Here is a 7892-nt window from a genome sequence, read left to right as displayed (position 1 = left end):
AAGTGATCTGCCCTCTTTGACCTCCCAAGGTGTTGTGATTACAGGTGTGAGCCACCACGCTCGGCATCAACTTTATTATACCAGCCTATATTTTATTCCTTTCCTTTCTGTTCTTCCCTCCCTCCCTTCCTACCTTTCCTCCTTTCTCCCCTAATTTTTGCGATCTTTTGTAACTGCTGAAATGATCACATGTATTCCTTGCTACGGTGCAAAGTATATTGGGATAACAAAATATATGGGGAAGATAATAGCCATATATAAGTCAAAGGGTCCCTCTATTACTTTTGTTATCCATTAAGTTGAGCCAAGATTTTGTTGGCTTTACAATTAATTGAGAGATACAAGCATATGATGCAAAATTCATGCAGTATTAAAATGTATACAGTGAGGGAAAAGAGTCTGTTTTACACATCAGCTTCCCGCCTAAGGGACAATCTCTGTTGCCTGTTCCTTAACATATGTATTTTAAAAGCGAAATCCTCTGCACACGGTTAACAAAATGGAGTGGAATTTCAGGGTGATATTATGTTCCTCATTTAGTGGAGAGAAAAAAGCATATGCCCTCAAACACCCTTCTGCCTCCTCTCCCCTCCCCTCCCCTCCCCGCCTCCCTTCCTTCCTTCTTTTTTGAGATGGAGTCTTGCTCTGTCGCCCAGGCTGAAGCACAATGATGTGATCTCAGCTCACTGCAACCTCTGCCTCCCAGGTTGAAGAAATTCTCCTGCCTCAGTCTCCTGAGTAGCTGGGATTACAGGCGCGTGCCACTATGCCAGGCTAATTTTTGTATTTTATTATTATTATTTTTTTCACCGTTTAAGGAATTTTTATTAAAGCAATAATTTTATAATCCAAATTACATTTCCTTGCTCAGTTATCAATTCTGTTACTTAAAACAGAACTGACATTTTGAGCTATTCCACAGTAAAGAATTACAAAATTAAAGAAAGGAATGCTTTAAATTTTTGCACTTTGCTGAAAATTCTTTTTCCCAGAGTCTATAAAACATTAATTGGTTTTCATATTTTACTATTTTGTGTTTTTTTAAAATTTTTAAATCAATAAGTAATCTAGGACTAGCACTATGTTTGCTAGACCTGGCATTTGCTCGGTACATAAGGTTCAAAGTTTCTTTTCCTTTTTAAATTTATTTTACATTTTGCAATGTTTTTTCCATAATATTTACATTTTTCAATGTTTAGATATTTTTCTTCTGTGAAGCACAAGTTTCTTTTCATGGTCCCTGATCAATTTTAAACAGTTGGAACACCCGTGGCACTGTTAACTGCTTTCTGGGCAGCCTCTTCAGCTTGGTGGGCTTGTAGTACAGCTACAGTTTCATCAACCTTAGAACGGAGTGACTCTGGAGACTCCAGCATATGAAGAAGTTCTGAATTACCAATCTCCAACAACATGCCAGTGATTTTACCAGCAAGAGTAGGGTGCATGGCTTGAATAAGAGGAAACAGCCGTTCACCCAACATTTGCTTTTGCTCTTGAGGAGGGGCAGATACCAACATGGAAGCAGTCAAAGGTTCCTGTTGTACATGAACAGCAGGCTGTTGCATTGTAACTTGTGGCTGTGCATTAAGATGTTTCTGAGGACTGCGAACTCCCGCAGCATAGTTATAATGTGGAGTTGCAGCAGCAGCAGCAGCTGCAGGATGTGGACCCATTGTCTGTGTTGATATGTTAGCAACACACTGTGTTGACACGACTCGTGGAACCTGTGAAGAAGCTGGTCTCATAGTACTAAATGGTGGTCTAGGAGCAGCTGGGCAGATAGCACTGGGCATATTTTGGAATGGATGGGGTCTGGCACCCTGAGCAGTACAGCGAGGACTTGGTCTTAGTTGAGCAATTTGGCTAGGAGGATAGTAGGCAGCACCGTTCTGAGTCTGTGGGTTAGCTGCCATGAAGTAACCTGAAGGAGGTGCTGGCTGGTAGGGGTTGATTACAAGGTTGGGCACAGCTCGTACACTTGCCATTCTTTGCATATACTGGTTAGTGAGGTGAGCCTGGCACTCTTCTTTACGCTGAGCTAAAGCAACATACAATGGCTTTGTGGCCACAACTCTACCATTCATTTCTGTAACTGCTTTAGTGGCTTCTTCTGGTGAGAAGAAACATACAAAACCAAACCCTTTGCTGCGACCACCCTCCATCATAACCTTTGCACTAGTGATTGTACCAAATGGAGAAAACTCTTTCCGGAGACGTTAATCATCAATGCCATCATCAAGATTTTTCACATAAAGATTAACACTGTGGTATCTGGTGATCCTATCTTGCCTCATCTGTTCAAATTTGCGCTTAAGTTCTGTCTGCCGTTCCACTTTTTTCTGAGCTCTACCAACATAAATTTGTTTTCCATTGAGCTCCTTTCCATTCATTTCATCCACAGCTTTCTGTGCATCTTCAAGCCTTTCAAAGCTTACAAATCCAAATCCTTTGGATTTTCCACTTTCATCAGTCATTACCTTCACATTTAAGGCAGGACCAAACTTGCCAAAGAGAACCTTAAGGCGCTCATCATCCATGTCTTCTCCAAAATTCTTGATGTAAACATTGGTGAACTCTTTCGCGTAGCTCCAAGTTCAGCTTCTCGTTCTTTATGAGACGTAAATCGTCCAACAAATACTTTGCGATCATTTAGGAGCATTCCATTCATTTTTTCCATGGCTCTTTCAGCTGCTTCCTGTGTCTCAAAGTGTACAGATCCATAGCCCTTGGAATCATTTTCATCACAGCCCACCTTACATGAAAGGATGTTACCAAAAGCAGAAAATGTATCATACAGTGCTTTATTATCAATGGATTTGTCCAGATTTTTAATGAATATGTAGCCCACTCCACTTTTGCGAAGTGATGGATCACGCTGAGACTACACGATACGTACTGGCTTGCCCTTTATAACATCAAAATTCATAGTGTTCACAGCATGCTCCGCGTCCGCCGGCTGCTGGAAGTTCACATACGCGTACCCCAAGGAGCCGCGGGTGATCATGTCCCTGCAGACCCGGATGGAGACGAGGGGCCCGGCCGGGCTGAACTTCTCGTAGAGCATCGCCTCGGTCACGTCGGGATGGAGGTCCCCTACGTACAGCGATGACGTGGGGTAGCTGGGGGCACTGGGGTTCATCTCGGCACGGCTGCCCGCAGGGCCACAGGCCGCGACCTTTCCGTGAGAGGAGGAGAGCGAATGCCGGGGCTGGGGGCGGGAGCTGAGGGCCGAAGCCGGGGGGAGATGAGCGGGGGCAAGCGCAAGCGCAGAGGGACAAAAATCACCCGGAATCGATAACTACTCAACCGCCCCGGAACGGTGTTGATCCGCTGCCGCTGGCTGCAGGCGAGGGTGGAGGTGTCAGTCCGGGCAGCGGGAAGCCCTCGGTCTCTTGGTTCCTTTTTGGAGCTGCTGCGGGCGGGCGATTCGGCCTCGGCTGCTTCAAGGGGTTATTTTATAAAAGAGGAAGAAAAAAAAAAATAAAAGTCTACGGCAGGGGAGAGGCGGATTTTTTGTAAATTGTGGGGAAGTTTTTAAAATATTTTTTTAGATTTTTTTTAAAATAATAAATGGATGTTCCGAGCCTGGAGCACACACTCCGCACTCTCAGCACTAACCGCTGGGAAGAAGGGGCTAATTTTTGTATTTTCAATAGAGAGGGGGTTTCACCATGTTGGCCAGGCTGGTATGGAACTCCTGACCTCAGGTGATCTGTCCGCGTAGTCCTCCCAAAGTGCTGGGATTACAGGCGTGAGCCACCACGCCCGGCCAGTTTTTCTTTTTTTCTGGTGTAGGCACTTGTAGCTATAAAATTCCCTCTTAGTACTGCTTTTGCTGTATCGCATAGGTTTTGGTATGTTGTGTTTCCATTATCATTTGATTCAATAAATATTTCAATTTCCTTTTTAATTACTTCATTGATCCCCTGGTAGTTCAGGAGTATATTGTTTAATTTCCATGTGTTTGCATAGTTTCCAAAATTCCTCTTGTTATTAATTTCTAGTTTTGTTTCATTGTGGTCAGAGAAAATGCTTGATATTATTTCAGGTTTTTTTTAGACCGAGTCTGAGTCTGTCACCCAGGCTGGAGTGCAGTGGCATGATCTCAACTCATTGCAACCTCTGCCTCTTGGGTTCGAGTGACTCCCTTGCCTCAGCCTCCCAAGTAGTGGGGACTACAGGTGTGTTCCACCATGCCTGGCTAGTTTTTGAATTTTTAGTAGAGATGGGGTTTCACTATGTTGGCCAGGCTGGTCTCAAACTCGTGACCTTGTGATCTGCCTGCCTCGGCCTCCCAAAGTGTTGGGCTACAGGCATGAGCGACTGCACCCGGCCCAGTTTTTTTTTTTTTTTTAATGTTTTAAGACTTATTTTGTGACCTAATAGATGGTCTATTCTTGAGAATAATCTATGTGCTGAGGAAAATAATGTGTATTCTGCAGCCATTGGATGAAATATTCTGTAAATATCTATTAGATCCATTTGTTTTATAATGCAGATTAGGTCCAATTCATTAATTTTCTATCTGGAAGATCTGTCCAGTGCTGAAAGTGGGGTGTTGAAGTCTTCAGGTATTATCATATTGGGAACTATCTCTCTCTTTAGCTCTAATAATATTTACTTTATATATCTGAGTGCTCCAGTGTTGGGTACATATACATTTAAAATTGTTATATCCTTTTGCTGAACTGACTCCTTTATCCTTATATAGTGACCTTCTTTGTCTCTTCTTATAGATTTGTCTTGAAATCGATTTTGTCTGTTATAAGTATAGCTACTCCTGCTCTTTTTTGGTTTTTATTGGCGGGGAATATCTTTCTATCCCTTTATTTTCAGTCTATGTGTGTCTTTGTAGGTGAAGTGTCTTTCTTGTAAGCAACAGATCAGTGGGTCTTATTTTTTTATCCGTTTATCTACTCTATGTCTTTTGATTGGAGAGGTTAGTCCATTGGAGAATTTACATTCAATGTTATTATTGATAAGTAAGAACTTACTTTTGCAATTTTGTTATTTGTTTTCTGGCTGTTTTGTGGTCTTCTTTCTTTCTTTTCTTTCTGTTTTCCCTTAGTAAATGTTATTTTCTCTGGTGATATGATTTAGTTCCTTGCTGTTTGTTTTTTGTGTATTCATGGTATGTTTTTTCATTTGAGATTACCACGAGGCTTGCAAATACTATCTTATAACCCATTATTTTAAGCTGATAAAAACTTATCACTGTTTGTATAAACAAGCAAAAAGAAACCTAATAAAAAGTTTACACCCTAACTTCATCCCCCCTTTTTAATTTTTTGTTGTTTCTATTTATATCTTATTGTACTGTTCATGTCTTAAAAAGTTGTCATAGTTATTATTTTTGATTGATTCATCATTTAATCTTTCTGCTTATGATAAGAGTAGTTTACACACCACAGTTACAGTGTTATCATAGTCTGTGTTTCTCCATGTACTTACTATTACCAGTGAGTTTTGTACCTTTTCTTTGAAATTGAAGAACTCTCTTTAGCATTTCTTGTAGGACAGGTCTGGTATTGATGAAATCCCTCAGTTTTTGTTTGTCTGGGAAAGTCTTTATTTATCCTCCATATTTAAAGGATGTTTGGACTGGATATACTATTCTAGGGTAAAACTATTTTTTTTATTCAGCATTTTAAATATGTCATGCCACTGTCCCTTGGCCTGTAAGATTTTCACTGAAAAGTCTGCTGCCAGATGTATTAGAGCTCCATTGTATGTTATTTGTTTCTTTTCTCTTGCTGCTTTTAGGATCCTTTCTTTATCCTTGACCCGTGGGAGTTTGATTATTAAATTCCTTAAGGTAGTCATCTTTGGGTTAAATCAGCTTGGTGTTCTGTAATCTTCTTGTACTTGGATATTTATATCTTTCTCTATGTTTGGGAAGTTCTCTGTTATTATCCTTTTGAATAAACTTTCTACCCCTGTCTCTCTACCTCCTTTTTAAGGCCAATAACTCTTAGATTTTCCCTTTTGAGGCTATTTTCTAGATCCTTTAGGGATGCTTCACTGTTTTTTATTATTTTTTTCTTTTGTCTTTTCTGACTGTGTATTTTCAAATAGCTGTTTTCATGCTCACTAATTCTTTCTTCTGCGTGATTCATTCTGCTATTAAAGGCCTCTAATGTATTCTTCAGTGTGCCAATTGCATTTTTCAGCTGCAGAATTTCTGCTTGATTCTTCTTATTTCAATCTCTTTGTTAAATTTTTCTTATAGAATTGAATTCTGAATTCCTTCTCTGTGTTATCTTGAATTTCTTTGAGTGTCTTCAACACAGCTATTTTGAATTTTTCATCTGAACATTCACATATCTCTGTTTTTCCAGAATTGGTTCCCACTGCTTTATTTAGTTTATTTGGTGAAGTCACATTTTCCTAGAGTGTCTTGATACTTAAGGATGTTTGCTTGTATGTGGGCATTGAAGAGTTAAGTGTTTATTGTCTCACCTGAAGCCAGCAAGTCCCAGAGGTTCACTGTCTGGGCCAGACTACTGCAAATGTTCCCTTAAGGCTCAAGGGCTCTTAAGTCAGCTTTTTTTTTTGGATGGTCCCTGGCCTGGGACTCACCCTTCATGGTGGTGTTCTCCTCTTGGCCCAGGGCAGGTCCAGAAATGCCCACCAAGAATCAAGTCCTAGAATTGGGGACCTCATGAGCCAACTGGGTGCTCTATCCAGCTGTGGCTGTGCTGTTACCTAAGGTGCAAGACAACGTCCCCTTCACGTTTTCCTCTGCTTTTCTCAAGCAGAAGGAGTTTTTCCCTGTAGCTACCACAGCTGGTAATATGCTGAGTCTCACCTGAAGCCAGCAAGTTCCAGAGGTTCACCAAGGCCCTTGATGTAGTACCTCGGTATAACTGGTGGTTATTCAGAGCCCGGGGGGCTCTTCAGTTAGCAGGTGATGAATGCTACCAGGACTGGATCCTTCCCTTCAAAACAGTGGGTTCCCTTCTGGCCCAGGGCACATCTAGAAATGTTGTTCAGGAGCTACGGCCTGGAACAGGGGCCTCATGACTCTGATGCTTTGTCCTGCTGTGGCTGACCTGGCATCCAAGATTCAAGACGAAGTCCTCGTGGTTCTTCCCTCACCTCAAGTGGAAGGAAGGGGTCCTTTTGGAGCTGCAAGCTGGGCAGCCTGGAGTTAGGGGAGGGGTGATGCCAGCACTCCCTTTGCTATGCCAACTAATGTCTCAGTAAGTCATGTACCCCCCAAGTCCACGGTCTCTGGGCCTAGTTCAGCACTAGGACTCACCCAAGAGTTGCAGTCCTACGGCCTAGACTACCCTTCAAGTTTATTTAGAGACCTAGAGCACTTTAGCCCTAGTGGCAAGGTTTGTGGGAACTCAAGTTCAGACCGCTGGGGTTGGCAATTCCCCTCTGGCTAGGGCTGGTTGAAAGACTCCCTCTGTGGGTGGATGTCAGCTGAGTTTGGTCTGGTTTTCATTTCTGCGATAACAGGACAGCACCGAGTTTAATGCCTCATAATTGCTGTGCTTTCACTCCCCCAGCACCCATAGATGCTCTTTGCACCATGCCACCAATGCCACAGGATGAGGAGGGGTGGCGTTGATGATTCAGAACTGTTTTCTCTATCTCTTCATTGCCTCTTTCAGCAATACAAAGTTAAATTCAGGTATGATGAGGGCTTACTTGATTTTTGGTTCCTATGAAGGTGTTCTTTTCTGTGTAGGCCGTTGTTAAATTGGTGTCTTTGCAGTGGGGGCTGGGAAGGAGATCGGTGGAGACTTCTATTCCACCATCTTGCTGTGCCTTCCCATATCCCATTACTGATAATGTATTGATCACTTGGTTAAGTTGGTGCTTTCTCAACTGTAAACTTGTATGTTTTTTCCTTTATAACTAGTTAAGTATATTGTGAGGAA

General features: G+C 42.0%; 1 pseudogene across 1 annotated transcript; it reads right to left on the bottom strand.

The window, feature by feature from the left end:
* Positions 1-777: 777 nt before the first annotated feature.
* On the bottom strand, positions 778-3248 carry LOC100938772 (polyadenylate-binding protein 1-like; annotated as a pseudogene). Its single transcript, XR_656310.4, has one exon. The product of XR_656310.4 is annotated as a polyadenylate-binding protein 1-like (transcript).
* Positions 3249-7892: the final 4644 nt, after the last annotated feature.

This window comes from Pongo abelii, chromosome 10 (assembly GCF_028885655.2).
Source record: "Pongo abelii isolate AG06213 chromosome 10, NHGRI_mPonAbe1-v2.0_pri, whole genome shotgun sequence".
Classification (NCBI taxonomy): domain Eukaryota; kingdom Metazoa; phylum Chordata; class Mammalia; order Primates; family Hominidae; genus Pongo; species Pongo abelii.
The sequence above is the reverse complement of the archived record's forward strand: the minus strand, read 5'-3'. Positions and strand labels throughout refer to the sequence as shown.